The 27,011-nt window shown below is 31.6% G+C and overlaps 1 long non-coding RNA gene across 1 annotated transcript in view; it reads left to right on the forward strand.

The window, feature by feature from the left end:
• LOC145249381 (uncharacterized) overlaps positions 1 to 25,659 on the forward strand; it is a 34,093-nt gene extending 8,434 nt beyond the window's left edge. The window contains exons 2-3 of the long non-coding RNA XR_013863528.1: positions 2,501 to 2,624; positions 25,475 to 25,659. This is a non-coding gene — a long non-coding RNA (uncharacterized LOC145249381). The remainder of the gene's footprint in view (positions 1 to 2,500; positions 2,625 to 25,474) is intronic.
• The last annotated feature ends 1,352 nt before the right edge of the window (positions 25,660 to 27,011 follow it).

Raw genomic sequence — 27,011 nt, forward strand, 5'->3', positions numbered from 1 at the left:
GCTTATTACATCTGTAAAAACTTCTCAAACGTAATTGCTATATTGGTCCCCTCTCTAAAATTCTAATTTATTCTAGCCAACCATGTTAAGTATCATCTTATTTTTCCTAGATCATTTCAATTCTAATGTGTATACCTAATAATGAATATCCCACGAAAAAAAAAGACACAAAAAATTCTACAACCATTTCGAAAATTAGAATAAAATAGCGACTGAACCTTTAACTCTTCCCAAACTTAAGAACTCTTTTAACCCAGTAGTGTGTCTTTTTTATTTCTTACATTGCTTAAATCTTATTTCTTTCAATTTTTCCCAATTTTATTATTATTATTACTATCATTATTACTTAATTACCAACATGTTCTTACTTTTTAAATTTTTTCATTATTTCAAGAAACCCCACAAGGCAAAGATTCACTCCTCCTCCATTCTGCGAAAAGAAACTACATGTCAAGAACAAGAAAATCCCACACAATACCGATTCGAGAAAACATCATTTATATAAAAAATAAAAATAAAAAAAATCTTATAAGCATTCACAAAATCTCATCTCACCAATAATAAAACTCCAAATAACAAAACACAGTTTCGTGAAAACCCAATTTTGTCTACGTCATCAATTCTGAGGTCAGCTAAATTACCTTTATCACGTCACAGAATATAAAAAAAAAAATAATCACAGTCGTTTACAAAAAATACATAGACATTTACAATTAAAATACATTGTCGTTTCTAAGAAAAAAAAAAAAAAAAAAAAACGACTTACTTATAAACTTCCAGAAATCCTTTACAAAACAAAAGTTCAAATCGATGGAAACTGAAATTGTCAACGTCACCCAACTCTAGGGTTTTTTTTAAAAGAAAAAGAAAGAAAAAAATCACATTTTACTTATCGGAGTGATTATTATTATGACCTCTTCTGCCGTTTCCTAAAATACATACATTTTAACATTTCATAAAACAGTTTACAACAATTTACATACAATTTCCACACCAGAAAAATTCCCTAAGAAAAAAAAAACGTATAATTAGAGAGACTTTTTTTTTTACATTGGCAGCCTGTCCATTGTTTCTTTACAGTCTAAAAATTGCAACATTTTAAATGTATATAATTGTGTAACTTCTAACTTTGGTGGATTTTCTGCTAAACACTCTTACCAAATAATATCGACGAAATATCGAAAAACAAAGAAACAAAAACAGTTTTCAAAAGTAATAAAGCTTTACTTACTTTAGTAAAATAATCCGAAACAGCAAAATGGGATATTAAAAAAGTAAATCTGTAATTACTTTTGTTTTTTTAAAACAAATAATCGATATGAATATGAATTAGAAGAAAATGGCGCCCTTTTCAAGCAGAACAGCTTCGTTTCAGTTTTACAGTATTGAACGGTGTAGTATTGCGCCGTCGGATTAAGGGTTGTACTATTGTAATGTAAAGAACACGCAGAAAGGGTTGTAATCAACTGAATTCCTTCTAGTACACTGACAAAAAAAGCTTAAACATATATAATCAAAAATAAAAAGGTTATGTAAATGTTTTTTTTAGACACATAATCACGTGAGCGGGATTTTTTCCTTCTTTTGACACGATAACAAGTAACGTTCTTATTTTTTATTATTTATCTATTTATCTATTCTCGAAAGAGTGCCACGTGCAAGTGGAGAAGAAAAATGCAAAATTTGTGTCGAGAATTGTCTAAAGTTCCGACTTTTTTTTGGGGGGGGCTTTCACTTTAATAAGAACGTGAATTTATGAGGTGAATTCATTCGGCACAATATGATTCAACTCAATAAAATAAATAAAAGCTAACGTGAATTAAGATTAAAGTTAAGGTGTTATTGTGGACCCTCGCCCCTTTTAACAAACCTTGTTAAACTTTGTGACATATTTCCATTCTATGGAGGTCAGGCGCGAACGAACACCCAATAATTTTATTATACCATTTTTCTTCAAACTGAAACATAATTATCAAAGTATACTTACGCAAATAGATATGAAAAGTCTTTGTTAAATTTGTGCCATATTTCCATGGAGTACAGGCGCGAACGCAGACCCCACAATTTTATTATACCATCTCTATATAAGTTGAAACATACTTATCAAAGTATTCTTATGCACATCTATATCAAAAACCCTTGTAAACGTGTTTTTTTTTTCATTTTTTATTTCCATACTTTGGGGGCCAGGCGCGAACGCAGACCCCACAATTTTTATGAACCACCGTTCTGCCAGATCAAACATACCAATTTCTGACCCTCGATACATCTTCTATCATCATATGTAATCAGTTTTTAAAAATAGTCAACCATATAGGAGCCTATTCGTGACCACACACACACACACACACACACACACACACACGTTTATCTTTATATATATATATATATATATATATATATATATATATATATATATATATATATATATATATATATATATATATATACACACACAGGCGGTCCTGATAAAAGTACATGATGACGTTATGCTTTCCAGTTCTTGCAGGTCTTACTACAGTCTGCGGTTGGTATTTCCAATTGCTCAATCATGTCCTGATCAATGAAAACCTGCATGTTATTATTTTATGCCGAATGAAGGGATTCGTGACATATATTACAAGGTGAGCTTTTAAAACATCTCCATCGTCACCCATTCGTTGCATGCCACGGAGACAATTACTTAACTTTCACGATGCAATTAACAAGAAAGAAAAGATAGTTCAGTCTGTGTGGGTGTGTGTAAGTAGATTGTCTATACAAATGGGGGAAGTGCAATTTCTGCTCGTTTTGTTGCTTTTTTTTTTAGTTGCAAAACATTCGGTGCATTTCGCTTTGACGAAACTCGTTTCACCTTCCTTTCCTGACCTCACCCTCCCCCCACTAACCGATCACCAACTCCTCCTCCCTTTATAACGCTATCACATTCACCCCACCCCTCTCTCTCTAATCCTCTTTTATCGAATTTTTTTTTTAAAAGAAAATAATATCTATATCAAACGTCAATTATTCGCGGAACAGATACATTTGACATTTCGTAATATACGTTTCTCATCTAAGGATGGCTTATACAAAAGCTTACAACGTAGATAAAAAAAATATACGTCTTTTGTATACATTTTTTTTTCGTTGGAATTGATTTGTGTTGTCCATTTAATATTCGATAATTTCGAACTAATACTACTATAGCTACCACTATTCTTCTTCTTCTTCTTCTTCTTTTTTTTTTTATTATTATTATTATTATTATTATTATTATTATTATTATTATTATTATTATTATTATTATTATTATTATTGTTGTTGTTGCTATTATTATTATTATTGTTATTATTATCATTATTTTTATTATTATTATTGTTATTATTGTTATTATTATTATTGTTGTTGTTACTGTTATTATTATTGTAATTATTGCTATTATTATTGTTGCTATTATTATTATTATTGTTATTATTATTATTATTGTTATTGTTGTTATTATTATTATTGTCATTATTGTTATTATTATTATTATTATTATTGTTGTTGTTATTATTATTGTCATTATTATTATTGTTGTTGTTATTATTATTATTACTATTATTATTATTATTATTGTTATTATTATTATTATTATTATTATTATTATTATTATTATTATTATTATTATTATACAGACCATCATCAAAGATTTCTATTTGAGAACAACTTGTGGCGTTTTCTGGAGCATGAGTGAGAAGAAGTCTCCCAAGATTTCCAGTACTCTCCACCTCTTTCGATAAGCTTTGCAGATTAATCTTTGTTATCACACCAGTCGCTTACCATTTATTTGTCGTCGAAAATGATCGTTGGCCCTCACTGAAATTTGGGTGGAAATAAGGCTTAGCAAGGTCCCAGTATTTATTATTATTATTATTATTGGCTCACATGGAGCTTTCACACAGGTCATCATAGGTATGATTGAAAACTTGTGGTCTTCCCTGGAAGCTGGGTGACAACAAGTCTCTCCAGACATCCAGCACTCTCCACCTACTTCGGTAGCATTTGCAAATAAATTTGAGTTATCGCAACAGCCTCTCGCCATTGATTTCTCGCTGGAGCGGCCATTGGTCGGTACTGGAATTTGATGCCATTAAGCATCCCTAAGGTCCCAGTTATCTTCGCACTTGTTCAGCGTAGGTCTGGTCGGCGCTTTCTCCTTGGTCTTTCCTCTTCCTTGATCCTTCCTGTCTATTTGGTTTCACGCTTTTTTATGGGAGGGGAGGGTGATGGGACAATGGGAGGGGATGCGTGATGGGGATGTTGATGTGCAGCTTCAGTGTTCTTCAATCCCTGTAACGCTTCTTCATGTTTTGCCTCTGCATTATTATTATTATTATTATTATTATTATTATTGTTACTGTTGTTGTTGTTGTTGTTGTTGTTAACTAGGAGAGCTTTCACACAGACCACCCTCTGAGAATTCTCTTTGAAAACAGCCTGCGGTGTTCCCTGGAGTTACATTATTGCAACGGTCGTCTGCGATTGATTTCTCGTTGGTAGTGACTATTGGTCTACACGTTAATATGGGTGGCATTAAAACTCACCAAAGACATAGTCCTCCTCACACTCATCTAGCGGAGGTCTGGTTAGTGCTTTCTCTTCACGATCTTTCCATCCTGCTTGAACCTGCTTTTTTTAATTAGTGCGACATCAGTTTATGGTGACGACGAAAAGGGGGGGGTGGAGCTAACGTACAATTATACATTTATAACATTTCCATGATCCAAACTTATGTTTCTTTGTGTTTTACCTGTGTAATAGTTTCTGTGTGTCCAGCTGGCGCCCGCGGATCATGTCTACTAGTCTCCGCACTCAAGGAGTTTCCTTAATATTGTAGCCGTCTTCAATATTGCTATCCGTATTGTTTTTTCTCACGCACGTTCACCCCTAACAAAGTATATCGCAACTTGTACGTAAGAGGATACAATTTGGGACCAAGCGTAGGAAAAAATCAACAAGATGTTGGTTTACGTTACATTAAAATGTTTGCATATCAGGGAAACAGGTAGAAAGAAGGGAATTCCGAAGTTTTTACTGTTGGAGCGAAGAAAATATTAGAGTAGAAACCTTTCTAGCATTTCGGGCTTTCAACAGTAAAGAGGTGTGATGCTTTTTCTAAGCGGTTTGTCGGGGATATGTGCGGCCAGGAGGCACAACGAGTTCATCTGAGAACATCCTATTAATATATTTACAAAACAGGCACAAGGATGCAACATTGGGGCGATGGGACCCGGCTTGGTGTTTAGTTTACAAAGTGGGGCCTATTAGGTTGAAGACTGTTTTTAGGACCCTATCCAAAAGGCAGAGACTAGTGGTAGATGCACCAACCCAGATGTTGCAAAATACTCCATGCATAAGCGTATGGTTGCTTTGTAGAGGCGAAGTATACTCTCAGGTGTGAGTAGTCTTCTAGCACGATAAAGAGAACCCGTCTTCTTTGCAACAGCCTTCGCAATGTCCTCAATGTATTTGTTCCAGTTTGTATTGCTTGTGGAGTTTGAAGGGATAATTCTCAGGTAGCGTGGTTTTGTGTCATGGCTATCCGTGGTTTGAGAGGCTTCTGGTAATTGTTAAAGGAGAGCAGTTTAGTCTTACTAGAATTAAAGGAATATTTTGGTAATAAAGTTAATGTTTGTAACTTCTTGTATGGCTGCTAGGACTCTATGTATGTATTTGTATTTAATCTGATAGGTTTTCTGAAGAGTTCGTTGATAGAGAGAAAAGTGTTCCATGCATTTAAAGATAGGATTAACACATTGCCGGCCGGCTGAAAAATATGATAGTTCCGTATTCGTGTACGCACATGTTTACAGCAGTATTCGTTGAAATAAAAAGAGAAAGAAAAGGCAAAGTCCCCAGCCTGATAAAGTGTGTTCATTCCAGGGTACCACACGCGGAAAAAAATAGTAGTTAGAAGTATTGTGTTGTACTCACGTTAGACCTGGGGGGGGTCTTTCCATCCACTTACGGCCCCATTCAACTACGGTCTGGAGATCATTTTTTAAGGATTTTGCTTTTGCCTTAAAGTGTGTCTTCTCGGACATCCCTCTGATTCCAATCTCACCAGTACTTTTTTCGAAGTTTTTTTTTTATATTGTTCCTAGTGCTCCTACTATTATTGATATTATCTTAACTTTCTTCATCTTCCACGTCCTTTTGAGCTTCCTGGCTAGTTCTGTGTATTTTCTCCGCTTCTCTGACTCCTTTATCTTCACTCCGTGATCGGCAGGAGCAGTAAGATTTACAATTTGGCAGTATTTTTCCTTCTTGTAAACTATTATGACATCGGCTTGCTTTGATGGGGTTGTCTGTTATTATTATCATTGGCTAACAAGGAGCTTTCACACAGATAATCAAAGATCATATTTAAAACAGCCTGTGGTGTTCCGTGGAAGCTGAGTGACAACAAGTCTCCCCAGATTTATCAGTACTTTCCACCTCTTTCGATAGCATTTGCAAATTAATTTGCATTATCGCAACAGCTGCTTGCCATTGATTTCTCGTTGGCAACGGCCATTGGTCTTCACTAGAATTTGAGTGGCAATAAGCTTCTCCAAGGTCCCACCTCTCTTTGCACTTATACAATCGAGGTCTGGTCAGTGCTCACTCCTCGGTCTTTCCTTCCTCTTTGACTCTACTCGGCTATTCGGTCTTACTCTTTTGGGTGGTAGGGATGGAGGTGAAGTTAGAAAACGTCAATCTAACGCTTCTTCATATTTTACCTCTGCAGCAGTTTGTCTGGCCTGCGCTTGTGGTTCATGTGTTTTAGTCCCCACATTCAAGGGGCTTTCTAAATAATTAAGCTGCTTCATCATTGTTGTTCGTTGTATTTTTCGCGTCATATTCTTCTTCTTCTCCTTCTTTTTCTTCTCCTTCTTCTTCTTCTTCTTCTCATTATTATTATTATTATTATTATTATTATTATTATTATTATTATTATTATTATTATTATCATTTATACACATATATTATTGTGCATTAATAACTTATGCATATTATAGCTATGCATTGTCCTAAAGACCTGAATTGAACGTAATCCTATGCATACACGACAAGAAGTCTATATTCTAAATTCTATATGCCGAGATGTTGTTCATCTAACCGTTTATTCCTTTCAGCATGTAAAAATACCCACTTCTTGGCAGTACCGTTTCGTAGCGCAGAAACAATCCTATAATTATTCTGCCAATCTTTGAATATTTTCCACCCTGAGTCATCAGACGAATATTGTTTTAATGACATGTAAACTATTCTTAATTTCTCTCTCCCTCTTCCTCCCTCATATTTTGCGAACACCTTTCTTCTGATGAGAAGAATTGCAATCCATGGAATAAGTGTTTTTTCTTGTTTTGTTTGTGCTCCTTGTCGAAAAATTAAAATTTTGTATACCTTCCTTACAGGCTTAAAGGTTTTTTAATATTCAAAAAAATTTTTTTGAACATCAAAATATTTATCATATATATATATATATATATATATATATATATATATATATATATATATATATATATATGTACTAGTACACTGATGAGAGGTAGAAACCTCGAAACATGCATGTCCGTAGATAACTGCTTTAAAAATAATACACACACACACACACACACACACACACACACACACACACACATATATATATATATATATATATATATATATATATATATATATAATAAGTTTACTAAAATGATCCAAAATGGCAAAACTAAAGTGAATTATTAATATTAAAGAATCAATATTCATAAAGTAATCTCAACCAGATGTAAAAGCTCGATAAAACCAAATAGGAGATAGAGCGTTTTTAACATGTTTTAATAAATACTTATTATATATATATATATATATATATATATATATATATATATATATATATATATATATATATATATATATATATACAGCAAATTATAGTGATTCAATGAAATGAAAAAAAAACTTTATTCAAATCACGGATTTTTATTTGTCCAACTAAGACAAAGAATACTTTCCAAATTTTATCTTCTTATCCTATAAGGTTTCGATGCCTACCATCTCTTCAGAGGAGAAAATATTAGCAAATAGATATAACGGTATTCACCCTATTTGCTAAAGTCAGTTAGACATGGAAAAACATAATCAAAAATTGATTAAAATAGAAGTCACATAGCGGGGGAAATTGAAGAAAACGAATATAAAGGTTTAGTTCCAAATTGCGCGATAAAATCCAAGGTAACTTTCCTTTAAAGTAGTGAGGTAATGAGATCCAAGCTGTATATTGGGTAATCCACATCATAGAGTAGATATTCAAGTTGGGACTATTTCTGGAGTAATTCTTCTTTATGGGCCGGTGAAAAAATTTTTAAGGTCTGGTTGGAATTTTTTTTTTATTAAAGACCTTGGTATTACTGGAATTAAACGACCTATGTATATGTATATATATATATATATATATATATATATGTGTATGTATATATATATATATATATATATATATATATATATATATGAATATATATATGAGTGTATAAAGTTCTTCCAGTTAAATATTATTAAATATTATAATAATTATTATAACCGAATTTTGATACCTTCCAGTAAGGCAGTATTATCTTCGATTTAACAGTAAATGATCATCATTAGTATTATACAATTAAAATAACAAACTTTATCAAATACGCGTAGTTTTAGTTGCACATTTTACTTACAGATATTATTCGATTTCTCCAGTTTAATTCCCTCGTTTAAAGGATATTATCAATGAGTATACAATTAACAAAAGAGCACCTTATCATTAAATTGTTTGAGTGGACTGGATTTAATAGATTTAAACAGAGTAAAGAAGTTAAGATGTAATTAGGGTGATTAGTTCAAAGGTTGATTTCAGCTTGAAAAACACAAAATTTCATTTGCTTCTTCTTCCTCTTCCTTTCTTTCATTTTATTTTATTTTTCTCTGCCTCTTTTTCTTTTTCCACCCTTTCTGTATACCCAAGACTAACTTGACCTACCAAAATGGCTACTCAACAATTGTATAGCTTTTTATAGCGCGTTTGAACTTGTCTACAGCGCTCACTCTCTGATATATATATATATATATATATATATATATATATATATATATATATTTACCAGTGGTGAAAAAACCGGACTAGAGTGCTCAATGTGTAGTCAGAGCAGTATATAGGAAATTTATTACTGTGAGTCCAGAATGAGTTTACAAATTGTTTCAGCTAGAGGAAAATCCTCAAAGAGAGGAAAAAATCCAACTAGCATCGTCAGAATTCATAGATGGACTAAGTTATAAAGTCAAATAAGAATGACTATAATTATTTGACTTTATAACTTAGTCCATCTATGAATTCTGACGATGCTAGTTGGATTTTTTCCTCTCTTTGAGGATTTTCCTCTAGCTGAAACAATTTGTAAACTCATTCTGGACTCACAGTAATAAATTTCCTATATATATATATATATATATATATATATATATATATATATATATATATATATATATATACGTCTTCTCACCCTCCCATCCATCTCTTCAGTTTAAATTTCTCTCCCCTCCAATATCCCTTTCTACCTATCCTATATCACCAACGCTTAATTCCAGTAATATCAAGGTCTTTAATAAAAAAAAAAATTTAACCAGACCTTAAAAATCTTTTCACTGGCCCATAAAGAAGAATTACTCTAGAAATATGCTCAACTTGGATTTCTACTCTATAATGTGGATTACCCAATATACAGTTTAGATCTCATTACCCCACTGCTTTAAAGGACAGTTACCTTGGATTTTACCGCGCAATTTGGAAGTAAACCTTTATATCCTTTTCTTCAATTTCCCTTGCTATGTGACTTCTATCTAATCAATTTTTGATTATGATTTTCCATATCTAACTGACTTTAGCAAATAGGGTGAATACCGTTATATCTATTTGCTAATATTTTCTCCTCTGGAGAGATGGTAGGAATCGAAACCCTATAGGATAAGAAGATAAAATTTGGAAAGTATTCTTTGTCTTATTTGGAAAAATAAAAATCCGTGATTTGAATAAAGGTTTTTATAATTTCATTGAATCACTATAATTTGCTTTATTTGGTCTATCCTGTATATTGAGCAATTCCTATTTAGATGGGATAATACGTAGAATATTACGACCAGTAATATTTTGTAAATCTTATAATCACAGGATTCCATAACAGCTGATTGTTGGATAGATCGATTCGTAAGTATATATATATATATATATATATATATATATATATATATATATATATATATATATATATATATATATATATATAAGATTATGGAGCCAGACTTTGTGCGCACCATGTAGTTTACGTAGCCAGACTTTGTGGACATCCTGTATATATATATATATATATATATATACAACTTTTTTATATACATATATATATATATACAACTTTTTTTATATACATGTCGTTGAATTGATTTTATCTGCAAAGATCTAGCAAATTTGCATATTTTTTCAACATTCTTTTTAATTAATTCCTTATTAGTTTTTCTGGGTTTCTTATAAGATGATCATCATTAGTTAACTATTAGGTATAATTATATTTATGCAGATATTCTACATGGTTCATCGACATGGTAGTATTCACGTAAAAAGGGTATAGTAAACACAGACGTTTTTCCATATATATTTATGTATGTGGATATATATTTGTTTAAAAAATAACCTAATAAACTCCTCCGTCAGTTTGTTGGTCTACAGACGTAAAACTTAATATATAGGGTATTCAAACTGATGCGAAGCTTTATATTTTTGTTTAAACGGGAGAAATCGGTGAAAAGTGTGAAATTAGGTAATGGAATTTGCCAAGTGAAGGTCAAACGACAGATTTACGAATATACATGCGTAACTAAATAGCTATCGGTTCATTGTATAATTTTTAGCGTTGCAGCAAAAATGTCTTCATAGCTCAGGCATTAGCGATGAAAGAAAAAGTAAACCGTAAGTTTTGTTAGGTTAAACATTTTAAATCATTACTATAGATTTGGTCCATTATAATATAATAATAAATACAAAATTCGCATTAATAAAAATATCATATTTAAGAGTATTTTACGACCGGGCAATGCAAGGCGACCTGGCAATATATATATATATATATATATATATATATATATATATATATATATATATATATAACTACTTCATTTACTCACATAAATTTATATACGAAAGTATAGATTTATGCGTAAAATTTAAGTATTTACTTCAAAAGTGCTCAATACGTAGGTAGAGCTAGTTAGTAATTTATAAAATATATATGGCGATTAAGCTACACTGAATATTCGGCGTTTCATCCACTTTAGGATTCGTCAGGCTTATGCCTGACGAATCCTTAAGTGGATGAAACGCCGAATGTTCAGTGTAGCTTAATCGCCATATATATTTTATATATATATATATATATATATATATATATATATATATATATATATATATATATATATGTATGTATATATATATATATATATATATATATATATATATATATATATGGAAATTTTTCGGGGGGTAACTAAATACAGACCAATCAACATGATAATTTTAAAAAATAAAACATGAAAATAAAGGTTAGCCAACCAGGTTTCGTTCCTCGCTCAACAGAGCTAAATCGAGGAAAATACGATTTAAAAAAAAAGTCCTGAATATGTCAGGGGAGAAAAAAAAAAGCGAAAAATGAACGGGGCAAAATTACATAAATACTAAATTAAGTCCTAAAAGATTTTCTTTTTGCTTGCAAATAAAAGGTCTCAAAGACTTAATAAAAATAGTTTCTAAAAGTTTTAAATGAGAGGGAGAGTGCGACTTACTCAAGATCGTAAACATGTCAGCAGTGAAATTAGTGGCACACGTATGGTTATTTATAAGATGGTCGCAAATCGCAGAACCATACGTATTATTCAGAACACCCGGGGTTGAAAAAATTGCATAACGAATTTGATGGTACATAGTGTTTAAAACGGAAATCCAACCTTTGCGATGTTCGACCAACATAGTGCGCACTGCAACTAAATTTAAATAAATAAATAATAGAATTATTATGGTCGGATGAAGAAAATCTTTGCAAATAGACGACAACATAGGCTTGGTTGAAAAAACAACGCGTAGATTCGATGCAAAATAACACCGTTGCACAGACAAAGAGATTTGCTTAGCAAATCGGTCACTGATATTACCTAGCCAAAGTAGACGTAGGTAAACAGTACATCTATTAACTATAATATCTTTAAGTTTATAAAAATTGGAAACTTTCTTATTAATAGTAGTTTCAACAATATCTAAGGAGTAACCATTATTACAAAGGGTCTTAGTAATAAATTTAGGATCGTCATCCAGATTAACTTTAGAACAAATCATCAAGGCCCTATGTGCTAAAGTCTTAATTAAATTGTATTTTTGGTTTGTAGGACAAAAAGAGTCCCATCGCGTATAGAGACCGGTAAAGGTTGGTTTACGGTAAACAGAAGGAAGAAAACACGGGGATGTATTGGACACAAGAACATCCGAAAACAGAAGAGTAGAATTCGTTTCTTTGTCTACCGTAAACTTAAGGGCTGGATGAACGTTAATAAGGGGCACAAAAAAGCATCTGCATTCGTTTCGTTGTCAAATCAGCAAAAAGTTTCATCAACGTAACGAAAGTAAATGTCTGGTTTATGCAAACCAGATAATAAACCCTGTTCATGAAAACCAACAAAGATATTAGTCAACACTGGTTCCAATGGGGAACCCATGGCCACGCCATCTGTCTGTCTGTACATAATATCATTAAAACTGAATTCAACCAACATGGTAGCGAATTTCATCAATTCTACAAAAATATTTTCTGGAATCGGGGGCGTTGGAAGTTTACTCCGATATAAGGCGCCAGCATAAATATTAATAGTCTCTAACAAAATCTGTCTGTATGAGTATAATTTTGCATAAAATTAGCAAGGGTGAAAGAATATTTAATTCAAAATAAACCATAACCTTCCAAAACGGGTTCTAAAATACTTGTCAACCATTTAGCTAATTTATGTTGAGAGGACCCTATCATGGATAATATGGGTTTAAATGGTACCCCCCTTTTATGGGTCTTAGGCAAACCATACAAAAGGGGTGAATAGAACCGGTGGGTCGAATTAAATTAGGAATGACAGTGGGAAGAACACCACTTTTGAGCCATTTGACAAGTCGTTTTTGGAACTTGGTCTCGATAGAAATAGTAGAATCATAAGTATCTACCGGACTTAATGTAACAAATTTAGAGGTGCCCTCAGGATAGTCATCATTTTAGTGACATAATCCTGGTGATGACTAAACATTTATGGCAAAGTGCTTTGATTGTGCGAAAATGTTCACTTTGCCATTTTGCTTCACAAAACGAAATAGGCGTGCCAGCATAAAAATGACATCATTGTGTTTCGCCTTAATATCACTAACCATAGAGTCTAAGACATGAGAAATTCTTTCTAATTGAGAAAAAAGACTTCAAATTCAGCATATATCTCCTCACGATTTGGGGGGTATGGGAGGAATGCAGAAGTCCAAGCATGCGAAAGAATATTAAGTCCAAGGTCAGAAAACTGCGCGGAAGAGAGATTTGGGACGTTCTGAGTAACACTAGGGTTCGTCGAGCAACCATATTTTTGAAAATCAAATGTCACAAATTCTTTTGATTTTTTAACGATAACCTAGAAAGGCTACGTTTGTGAATTTGTCGAAAAACGACAGACTGCCAACAGAATCTTTCCACATTTATATATATATATATATATATATATATACATATATATATCAGTAGGCTTTTAATATAAATGTCAGAGCGAGAAAAAAAACTCAACCTTATAGTTATATAAACAGAAATATGTACATAGAAGAGGTTCATATATGCATGTGGTCCTGGATATGACCTTAAACTATATCCACTGGTAAGGCCCCAGCTTGCGGGCTTTGTGAAATGTGGAGTCACCCTTTAATTACCATTGCTCCCAGGTCCACTCTGACCCGGAGAAGTAGTACCTGTTAGGGTTCCAACTATGGGTTGAATGGAAACCGACTTGAAAACAACAAATATATTCCATTAAAAAATTTTTCTTCGCAATCTTTGGATTCGGCATTAAATAACCTGAAAAGGGTTGATATGCCGTAAAACAAAAACAACCAACCAACCAACCACATATGCATGTAATTCCAATATATAAGTGTATTTTATATATATAAATCGAAATCATTTTTGTTTGCTATTTTCTTATCAAATAATTTATCTAACATTTAACATATCATGCGATTAACATTTTTTTCTTAGAGACGGCCATTTTTTTTTTGTTATTATTCAATAGGGGATCTTTTTCTTTCGTATTTCAAAATTGTATTTCCTTTTTTTATCCGCAATTTCTTTTTCGTATATCATTCAAGCCATTGTTGCTTAGAATGCATTTACATTCGTGAATTTTGAAAGCAGCAAAAATATGGAAAATGTCAATCCATTTTTTTTTTTTGTTGTGATAATTTTGAGCTGACAAATTTTGTAGTCGGTTAAACGTAAAGATGGCGGACGGGTGACTGGAGGAAATGTGGTGGGGGGCTCTGGGTACTCATTCTAAACAAATAAGTTTCAGCATGTCTGAGTTATTGAATGTACGTATTTAGTGAGCATGTAAATATGAAGATATTCAGAGATGACGACATACGACAGAAACAGAGAACGATCTGCATAGAAAGGAACTTAATGAGATAAATAGCGTCGCCAGTTGCAGTAGCATGCAGCCGCGTGGAAATGGAGAATGCAGATGCAACGTGCAGCTAAACTTTATTGGAAGCTTTCAATATAATATATAATATTATAATATAATACACACATATGCATATATATATATATATATATTTATAAAAATATATATACATATATATATTTATAAAAATATATATACATATATATATTTATATATATATTTATAATATATATATATATATATTTCTCTCTATCTATCTATCTATCTATCTACCTACCTACCTACCTACCTATATATATATATATATATATATATATATATATATATATATATATATAGGAACAAATTATTAATAAAACATGTTAAAAAACATCTTGAAAAAGACTTAAAAACATATTTAATTTTAAAAAGCAAGCACAAGATAAGTGGATAGTCCTTAATCCGCGGAGTTTCGAAGAAATATTCCCCTTCTCATCGGAGGGCAGGAATTAGCAAAATGCGGGATCGGATTTTGCATGTAAAAGTATTTAATGAAACCACAAGTAAGTCACAGATCTTACTTGGTTAAAAAAAAGGGTGAGGTAAGGGAAATAGGAGGTAAAAGAAAAAAATGATAAAAAGATTTGACATGAATGGATAGTCCGGCGAAGGGTAAAATTTTGATTACCTTGGTAAACTTCTATTGTGTAGACCCAAAATTCGCGGAGGAGTTTAGTAGAGTTTGCAAAATTCAAATCGTTGAATTTTGACCCTTTGACAATACTCTTCATGTCAAATTTCGAGTCTCTAGACCGAAAATTGACATACTTAGTTAATAAACGAGAAAAAATACTGTTAGAAATTCGCTCAATATATGTTACCGTGACATAAGTTGACATATATTCGGTGTTTTTTAAATAGTATTTTGTCGAGTTAATTATTTATAACACCTTTTCCCAAATTTACCGTGTTAAAGAGAGAGTCAGACGCCATCTTGAATTTTCCAATACATCGGTAAACACTGCATGTTTTTCGAGCTGAATAAATATGTTATATTGAATAAAACACAAAAAATATATCGAGTTTAGTAGAAAACTAACTTATCTTGCCTTTGATAACATTTATTTCTTATATATTTGTTTTTTGACAACTTTCTCGAATCTATGTGTATAGTAATACAAACCCTAATCTATTTATTATACAAACATTATTGGTTACTCATCTGCATGCATGTTTCATTGGAATCCAATCTTTTCGATTCCTGATATATATATATATATATATATATATATATATATATATATATATATATATATACTCAGAAAGTTTGAGAGAATATATATATAATGATTTTTCATAGCCGAACCAATGCCGCAGTCCACAAGAGCCAAGAAAACCAATAAACCGGGTGTCCAAGAGTCGTGTTTCGCCCTCATTTGGGCTCATCAGCTAGACATATCCGCGCCAAAGATTTGAAACCAGAACTTCTTGCTCGCCTAACATTAAAGAGGTTCTGGTTTCAAATTCTGAGCGCGGATATGTCTAACATGAGCCCAAGTGAGGCCGAAATATATATATATATATATATATATATATATATATATATATATATATATATATATATATATATATATAAATATATATATATATATATATTTGTTTACTGTATTTTGGGGAAACAGTTCCGACAAAATGTTCGATTACAAAGAAAAACTTTTTCGATATAAGAGCTTAATATTTGTTTATTAATTATACAGAAGTTCAGAAAAACATTGGTACCGTCGGTTTCAAGCCCAACATAACGGGAAACCGTTAATGGTAACACATAAATGATTTTCAGCTCTCGTCAGCCATATTGGGGCAGAAAACAACATGCCTGACGAGAGCTGAACATCATTTACGTGTTACCATAAACGGTTTCCCGTGGTGTTGGGCTTGAAACCGACGGTACCAATGTTTTTCTGAACTTCTGTATGATTAATAAACAAATATATATATATTGAGCCTTGTCATTACTAGAATGGGTGACGAATTTGGGAAGTCCAGTTGCTGTATGTAGGAGGACGTCGACACCTCTCTGCAAAAAGTTGCAAAAATCTAACGGGGATATACATGCGACTGGAGACCGCTTGTGAATTTCATACTCCCATGAAACTTCCTACTTCGGAGGAAGCCGGTTAAACCGTAATAGGGTTGGTGCTGACTGCACTCACACACACACACACGCACACACACACACGCACACACACACACACACACACACATATATATATATATTTATATATAAATTTACCTTAAGTAAATATAAAGGCAATTTACGGTATATTTTTCTTCAAATATATATTGTTTATCGATATTTGTTTAATCAGACCGATTTTCCATCAACTATCCATCATTTGTTACGTTTCAAAGAAACAGTAATCGATTCTAAACGTCTAAAAAAAGAGTCAAGTATTTTTTTTTCTGTACCAATTGCACAAATTGCTTACAATTTATTGGCAAAAAAAAAAACTCCCCAAAACCAAACTAATGTTTGTGTTGACATTTGCTTTCATACAAGATGTCCGGTGTTTTTGTATTTCATCATTTCTCATTTTAGATTCCGCCATGCGTGTCTTTTTTTTTTTCTTCTTCTTGCTCTTATTTCCAGTTTTTGTCTGCGGTCGGGTTTTATAGTCCTTTTAATACGTCGTATGATGTACCTTTTTATTTTTTAATAGCAACAATTTATGTGTTGAGAACTGACGATTGTATTATTTATATATTTGAGCGGAATTGTGCCATTTAGTGCTAACCGTAAGTGATCCAATTGTGTGCTATATTTAGTTTACTTTAGTTTTATGTTAATGAGCTATAAATATGGGGAATGAAATATTTCCAACTTTTCGAAAAATTTTATTGTATCAGAATACAAAACAATTTATCATTTAATTTTTTGTAAAGCGATATATATATATATATATATATATCGTTAATCACATGAAAAGGCACGATGATAGCACGTTCCGTTGATGTTGGTTTTATCCAATACAATAACCGTCATCAGTGTTATGGTTGTTTGAGGGTGTGCAAGTCGCTGGCAAGACCGAAACGTCATCTACGGGCACATGGGCGTTCCGTGACTGAGGGAACGGCTCTCGTCTGACAAGAAGTTCCAACCATAACATTTATATATATATATATATATATATATATATCTTGCTTTTTTATATAGCGTCGAATGGTTCAGGGTCGCGTGACGAAGTCTCATTGACTTAAACAGATGGCTATTTGTAGCGACAATATATAACTGTTTACCCTCGAAAAAATTATAAAATCTGTATATATATATATTATTTATGTATGCGTCCTGGTACGGTTTTCCCCTTACACACACACACACACACACACACACACACACACACACATACACACACACACACACACACACACACACACACACACACACACACACACACCAATATACAAGGTGAGTCACGGGAGACAGATGTTTTCAGAACGCTCTTTGCTCCATAATGGCATAGTTTAGTAAATGTTGTTATGTACATTATAAAATTTTTGTTGAAATATTTTTAGCTTTTGTTTTCCATAAAAAAAATCCGGTTCCCGTGACTCATCCTATATATTATTTTATCACTTCTGTACATGCACACCGAGTTCTAAGCATGATGGGAAACATTTGACTTATTTAATAAATAGGACTGTGAACTAAAATGACATTCTACGTACATTTACAAAACAAAAAACATTTTCTTTATTTAGTTGTTATTCATTTTTTTTGACTACGAAATGCGTCAGATCGTTTTCAGGTACCCTATATATATATATATATATATATATATATATATATATATATATATATATATATATATATATATATGTATATATGTATATAATCTTGGAAGTTTTAAACTTTTAAAACTACTATATAAAAAAAAAAAATAGTTAATTTTTAAATTATTATCATTTTTTGGAAATCTCTTTAGTCAGTAAGTCATTAAATCACCTGCAATCAATAAATCAGCTTGCTCTCTTGAATTCACAATAGTTCTAATGTTAATTTAGGGGATCATCTGTTGTTTACCATGAAACACTGTTTCGGGGATTTAAAAACAAAACAGTATATTAAATCATGGCTCCTCAGCAGTGTTCATCAGACACCACCTTCCCTAATCACAATAATAAAAAATGTTACAACTATTGGATCTAGTTATTACCCATGATTAATTTGGTTCATGTTAGAAAAAAATGTCTTCATTACTTGTGAGATTTGTCCATGACTCCAAATTCAAAATAGATATATATTTTTTAAATTTACCAGCGTTGTATTCATAAGATAGGTATTAATCCATTTTACTACTTATCACCCCCTTCTATTATTAATTGTTTATACATTTACATTCTCTTTTATTTATAACAAATATATAAAAGTTACAATATATATATATATATATATATATATATATATATATATATATATATACTATTTTTGTTCATTTAACACATTTTATATATCTATATATATAAAAGCGAAAATGTGTGTATGCATGTTTGCGTGTATGTATGTATGAGTGTTTGTATGTCTCGCAAAAACTTTCGACACAGGTCACGGATTTTCACGAAATTGGTATCATTTTAAAGGTCCAACCTTCGCCCGACAAATATCAAAATATTGGGCAAACACATTCATTTTTTTACCCTGAAATCATCAGTTTTCTACAGGGGGGTCAGCAAAAACCGTCTTCTCATGACAAGTTCGCTTCTGCACATGCGCAAATGACATCAGAACATGATTTACTTTAATTATTTGAAAAACCGACAAAATTTCATCAACGTCGTCTTAGCTCAGTTGCTTGGAGAGCGGGGTCATTATCAAAAGGTCCGTGGTGTGAGATGTCTTTTTTTTCGATTTTTTAAATTTTAATGTTGAAACGGGGTTATTTAAGCCAGTGTTTTTATTTGGGGGTTTATATTTTTCAGATTTTTAAAATAAGTTTTAACGTTCGTTTCTCTGTTTTATATTTCCATCACATTCGCGTTTTCTTTTTTTGTTTTTCCCATTTTTGCATATAACATCGTTCGTTTTCATTACGTTAGTTTTGGGGGTGTTTTTTCGATTTTTTAAAAGTTTAAACATTTTAATATTTAAAAATATTTACTTCGCATATTCTTATGGTTTGATTAACACCCCCCCTGCCCAAGCCCACACACCTCTAAACACCCGGGCAACGCCGGGTACCCCCCGAGAGTTGTTAATAAAGTTTTGAATTTCCTTTATATATATTATGGTTAAGTACATAGGATTCAACATCATTAGGATTACGAACAGATGATTTATAAAACTGTTTAAATATTTAAGTTTAAATATATATATATATATATATATATATATATATATATATATATATACATATATATATGAGCAAACAGTTAAGGAAATATGTTAAAAACACTTTGAAATGAGTTAAAAACATATTTAATCTGAAAAGGAAACACTAGATAAATGTTTCCTTTCAGATTAAATATGTTTTTAACTCATTTCAAAGTGTTTTTTTAACATATTTCATTAACTGTTTGCTCATATTATAAGCTCTATTTCCTATTTGGTATTATCAAGCCTTTATATCTGGCTGAGATAATTTTATAAATATTAATTCTTTAATATTTATAATTTACTTTAATCTTACCATCTTGGATCATTTTGGTAAATTCAATTGTAATTTTCATTTTATATATATATATATATGTATATATATATATATATATATATATATATATATATATATATATGTATATACGCATATATATACATGCAGATATATGTATATATGTGTGTGCATATAGATGTATATATGTATGCGTGTATATATATAGCTATATGTATATATATGTATGTATATATATACATATCTGACTACTTCATTTAATCACATAAATTAATATGCGAAAGTAAACATTTATGCGTAAACTTTAAGTATTTACTTCAACAGTGTTCAATACATAGGAAGAGCTTGGTAGTAAGTTACAAAATATATATAGCAATGAAGCTACTCAGAATATTCCGCGGTCCATCCACGCTAGGATTCATCAGGCTTATTCATAAGCCTGATGAATCCTAGCGTGGATAAAACGCGGAATTTTATAACTTACTACTATATATACGAGCAAAAGTACCCATCGTTGACTAGGTTCAAAAACAGCCTACAGAAAATGGACTTTGATTTATGCAAGTATGATAGGTTATGAAAAGGAAGGGTTGTAAAGAGATAGCTTCGAATTTGTGGGTATCAAAACCAAAGCAAAATATGATGAAAGTAAAAATGAAGTAGATAAACCCCATAATTTATTATACCATACCTGTTCACACTGAAATACTTATCACAATATTCTGTGGATCTATATTAAAAAACCTTGTTAAACTTTGTGACATATTTACATTCTATAGAGGTCAGGTGCGAACGAACACTCCATAATTTTATTATACCATATTTCCTCGAACTGAAACATAATTATAAAAGTATACTTACGCAGATAGATATTAAAAGTCTTTATTAAGTTTGTAGCTATTTGCATTCTATGGAGGCCAGGTGGAAACGCAGACCCCACAATTTTATTATACCATTCCTATTTAAGTTGAAACATACTTATCAAAGTATTCTTATGTACATCTATATCAAAAACACTTGTAAACTTTTTTTTTAATTTTTAATTTTTTATTTCCATACTTTGTGGACTAGGCGCGAACGCAGACCCCACAAGTTTTATGAACCACCGTCTGCCAGATCAAACATACCCATTCCTGTGTCTCAATACATCATTATATGTAATAAGTTTTTTAAAATAGTAAACTATATAGGAGCCTATTCGTGACCATACACACACAGAGACATTCAGCTTTATATATATATATATATATATATATATATATATATATATATATATATATATATATATATATCCTTTGAGATTTGAAACAAAATCACTCGATCACCGGTCGAGTGTGAGGGAAAATTTACTCGCCCCAAAATATTTTTACTCATCTTTGTTTTAGTCAATAATTGTAAATAATTTTACAACAATTACAGAAATTACGGTGTGTATCATCTAACAGGGCAATATTTATTTAATTCTTGTAAATCAACTATTTTATTACTACAGACGTTTCAGTAAATATTCAACAAAACGTTAAAATACAACACCTGTTTCTTTATATAGCATCATTCGTATGTTTTTCCCGCTTTCAAATGTTCGTCTTTACTTTTGTAAGCTTGAAATGTATGTAGTTGTAAGGTCGAAGAATTTTTTCCAAATGAATTTGGAAATCAGAGAGCTTAATGAAGGCGACATTTTGACTACACGGCGAATGTGTAAATTTGACCTCTTATTGACCTTTAGCTTGACCACTGTTTTTTAATACGATATTTCAACGATCTCACAGCGAGAGATTAAGGAATTCACAAATGATGAGAAATAGCTAATTCTAAGTCACCGCATATTTGAGGGTCGTAAAATAAATGAGTTTTTCCCGTTTCTTTATTTAAAGAAATTTTATCGACTGGCAGGCAAGTGATTTACGACTGTACGTCGCCCCAATAAATTTTCAATCGACCGTGGCAACCGGTCGTGTAAAGTCTCAAAGCTTGACCACTGTTTTTTAATACGATATTTCAACGATCTCACAGCGAGAGATTAAGGAATTCACAAATGATGAGAAATAGCTAATTCTAAGTCACCGCATATTTGAGGGTCGTAAAATAAATGAGTTTTTCCCGTTTCTTTATTTAAAGAAATTTTATCGACTGGCAGGCAAGTGATTTACGACTGTACGTCGCCCCAATAAATTTTCAATCGACCGTGGCAACCGGTCGTGTAAAGTCTCAAAGACTATATATATATATATATATATATATATATATATATATATATATATATATATATATATACATATATATATATATATATACATATATATATAAGAAATATATGTAGTTAGCTTGAAGCATTATATAGTATGTAGTTAAATAGAATGTGTAGAAGGCGGTATAATGCAGAGTTAACGGAGGCACAAGCTGAAGCATGTTAGAAAGTTTTATCAATACAACTTACAAATACATGTGTACATATTCATATATTTCTTATACACATGATATGTATATTTGCACAGTGGTCACCTGGGAAAATTGGTCTGGTGGTATATCCGTATTATATAATATTTCGAGAAAGATCTCTTCGTCAGATATTTATTTCACTTTGGTTCAAACATGCTGTTGTAAACAGTAACAGTATCGCAGCAAACAATTGCCCGGAACTTGTAGATAGCATTTTAATTTAATATGGTTAGGGTTTTTTTTAATTCATTTCTTTATTTTTATTTCTGATTTATTTGTTTATTTTTATTTTATTTTTTTATAATAGTTTATCTTTGGTCTAAACGTGCTGTTGTAAACAGTAACAGTATCTCGGTAAATATTTGTCCTGAACTTGTTGATAGCTTTTTAATTTAATATGATTAAGTTTTTTTTTCCTTTATTTTTTTATTTCTAATTGATTTATTTTTTTTATAATAATTTATATTTTATATTGAGGAGAATTAATTAATTAATTAATTAATTTGTTTATTTATTGTTTGTGTTTCTGCGTTCTGGTTGAGAGGGGTGGGAGCATAGGTTGGTAAAGGGAGACTACTAGATGAGCTGATCTAAGGGGGATAATCGTTACAGATATTTCTTCTTAGTTAAGTGCATAACGTTGCATTACATTTTTTATATATTTTATTTATTTTTTTATTTATTTTTATTTGAGTAATATTATTATATAATAATATTATTCATATTCTAAGGAGTATTTTATTTAATTTGTTATGTAGTTTATATATATATATATATATATATATATTCATTTATGGATTCTTGTATCTTTAATTTAATTATATAGTAATATTCTATTGACTATAATTATTTATTTATATGCGCAATGTATTATGACGAAGTGTTTAGAAGTTATTTCGAGAGTTTTTCTAATTTTTTAAAACTATCTTTATTTATTTATTTATTTATTTTAGTTAACTTGGATTTGTGTTTTTGGTGTATTATATCTTATTTATTATTTGCGACTAATATTATTAGGCTTACTCGGAGAAATCAATAAGGCTATATTACACCATATAAACTTGCATGAGCGCATATACATGTAGCCATGTAGTCCACATGCTCGCGCCATCTAATTCATATATCCTAGGCTTGCTATTTAATTGTTATACATTGTTATTATTATTAATGTGTAGTTATTATTATTAATGTGTAGTTATTATTATTAATGTGTAGTAATCTTAAATAAGGAGTGCTTATTTATTATTTTGTTTATTTATTTATTTTGATTTTTTTTAAATTGAATTTTGGATTCATTTTATTTTATTTTTATTTTATTTTTTAATTGTTATTATATAATAGTGGGATAGTGTGCGGTAAGCTTAGAATAGAAAGCCTAATTCATGTCGGCGATTTATTTTGAGATGTAATTTGGCAATCAGGATTGATTCCTTGATACGAAGGTTGCCAACATTGCGTTCGGTGGCTAAAATATCTACTTTGATAGATTTGTTAATGTTGCCGCATGTGTGAAGGTGTCTGCGAACAGAAGAGGCTTGTGTTTGTGTGCGTTCTTTTACTCTAATATGCAGGTGTTTCACTAAGCTACCGACGTATGATTGGTCACATTTCGTGCACTGTATGCGATATACTGTGTATGTACGATGTCACATGTTAGTGGTGTTCATTGGGATGTTAGTTAGGGTGCAGGGTACGTTATTTATGTTGGTTTTGCGTTTTGACAAATGCTGTCGTAGTGATGGCCCAGTGTGTATAAGTTGTATGTCTAGACCCTCCTTGCGTATAGCTTTGCGGATGGCTGTTGTAATCCTGTCGTTGAAATGGGGCAGCTTTAGAAAGCACGTGTTAGAGGAGGAATGCTGCGTCCTCTAGGTTTATTGAGGTTTTCAATGGTTGGTATGGGGTATCCATTGGTTTCTAGCACCTGGTTGAATTTATTAGTGCAGGTGTTTTTATCTGCTTCGTTGCTGCATTTTATTGCGGATGCACGTTATTTCATTCCTCGCATTTTAGCTTTACGGGGGAGGGCAGATTTATAGTGTACGGAGAGATCTCTCCAGGCAAGTTTCTCATAGAACTTGGTGGATATATTCCCGTCTTCGAAGATGTTGAAACTGAAGTCTAAAAGTGCAAGGGATATATATATATATATATATATATATATATATATATTATTTTTATGTATTATATTATATCTATCCATCTATCTATCTATATCTATATATATATAAATAATGGAGGAGAAATCTTTTATGACTGATACATTTTTTATTTTTGTCACAAAGCAGAGTGCGCCTTTGTGGAGGTAGGTCTCCCCTACATTACAACCGACCTTGTGTCTAACTCTGCATCCTGGAGAAGAAAGTAATATATATTGTTATATATATAATATATATATATATATATATATATATATATATATATGTGTGTGTGTGTGTGTGTGTGTGTGTGCGTGTGCGTGCGTATATATATATATATATATATATATATATATATATATATATATATATATATATATATATCGATATACATTTGTAATTAGAGAGTTAATACTACCAATACTAATTTCTGTCAAGGTTGCATTATCGTCGGCTTTGATTTTTTTCTTTTCCTTTTTTTTTTTTCAGAAGAAACGGATTTGTCCACTAAGCTGGCCTGATCCATTGAAAGCTGAATTTTGTATCCGATAGCAAAACTCAAAGAGAGAGGAAAAAAAGATGAATTGCCAATGACGGGTCCAGAAGATTACACCCGATCCTATTTCTGATCTCTGAGGATGATCGAAGCTTAGGATAACAGAATAAAGCTTCAATGTGACCGGACACTCACGTTTTGTATTTTGTTTTTGATTCTCTTACGCCATTCATATATACGTGTATATATGTGTGTGTGTACGCGCGTGTGTGTGCATGTGTGTGTTTGTGTATAAATATATATCCGTATCTATCTGCAGGGAGACAGGGTAGATTACTCGTCAAGGATCCGTTCTTGACATTCAACTCGACAGTTGAGGGACCGGGAACCGTTCCAGCACCTGTCAGACTGAGATACACCGCTAGGGTATCACCCAGGAGTTCCACTCTTCCATGCCTTGCCATCCGGCTTTCGGGTGGGGCAAATTTATTGCTTGTCGCATGAAGCGCCCCGACGGGAAAATGCTTGCGGGGTTGCTGAGCCATATTTTTAATTGTAAGATTGCCCCTCGTTTAGGGGAGGTTGCGTTTGATCTTAACTTTCTAATCCTTGTGTCAACTATTGGTGACGTGGGCACCAATTAAATAACTACCCCCGTTATAATCCAAAATATTGCAACTATAGCAATATATAGCATATCGGCCCCCCACCCTCATACACGCACACACTCACGCACACACACACACGCACACACACACACACACGCCCACACACACAGCGGTAATCGTGATTTCGCGCACAGATGATTCCGGAAGGTTGAAACACTAGTGTCTGTAGGTATTTAAATAATTATTTATAATTATAATTATTTTCGCCCCTTTAAGTAGCAATGTACTTAAAAGTTGAGAACTTCCTGTGAAATAGAAAGACGGTAAGTTGACCGCGTGTGACAATGTGACCTCCCGCTTGATCACTGTACATCGACATTTAATAACGTTTATAAATATTTAATTTAAATATCGTTGTGATTGACAATGGCTCTGGGATGATGTTGCTTGCAAATCGCATTGCGTGGTTTGGATTAAACGACCAGCGACAATTGTAATTTCCTGCACTGGTGATTCCGGAAAGATGAAACACTAGTGTCTGTAGATATTAAAAACATTTAAAATAATTATATATATATATATATATATATATATATATATATATATATATATATATATATATATAGCCATTAGATTTTAGTTTCCTAGAAGTACATCCAATGAAACAACATGTGTCTACCAAAGAGTGCTCAATGAGTAAATAGAGCAGGTATATGAAATTTATTTAGACAAACATATATATAAATAAATTTCATATATATATATATATATATATATATATATATATATGTATATATATAATTAAAATTGGCGTAATGTAAGCAAACTATAAAGTATTTGTAACTTCTCTTCCAATTTTTGGATTTTTTAATCGTGTCCAAACGCATTTTATTTCCTTTTGGTGGATTGATTGTACTATTTC

Source organism: Euprymna scolopes, chromosome 28 (assembly GCF_053919585.1).
Source record: "Euprymna scolopes isolate OS-2025 chromosome 28, ASM5391958v1, whole genome shotgun sequence".
Lineage (NCBI taxonomy): Eukaryota > Metazoa > Mollusca > Cephalopoda > Sepiida > Sepiolidae > Euprymna > Euprymna scolopes.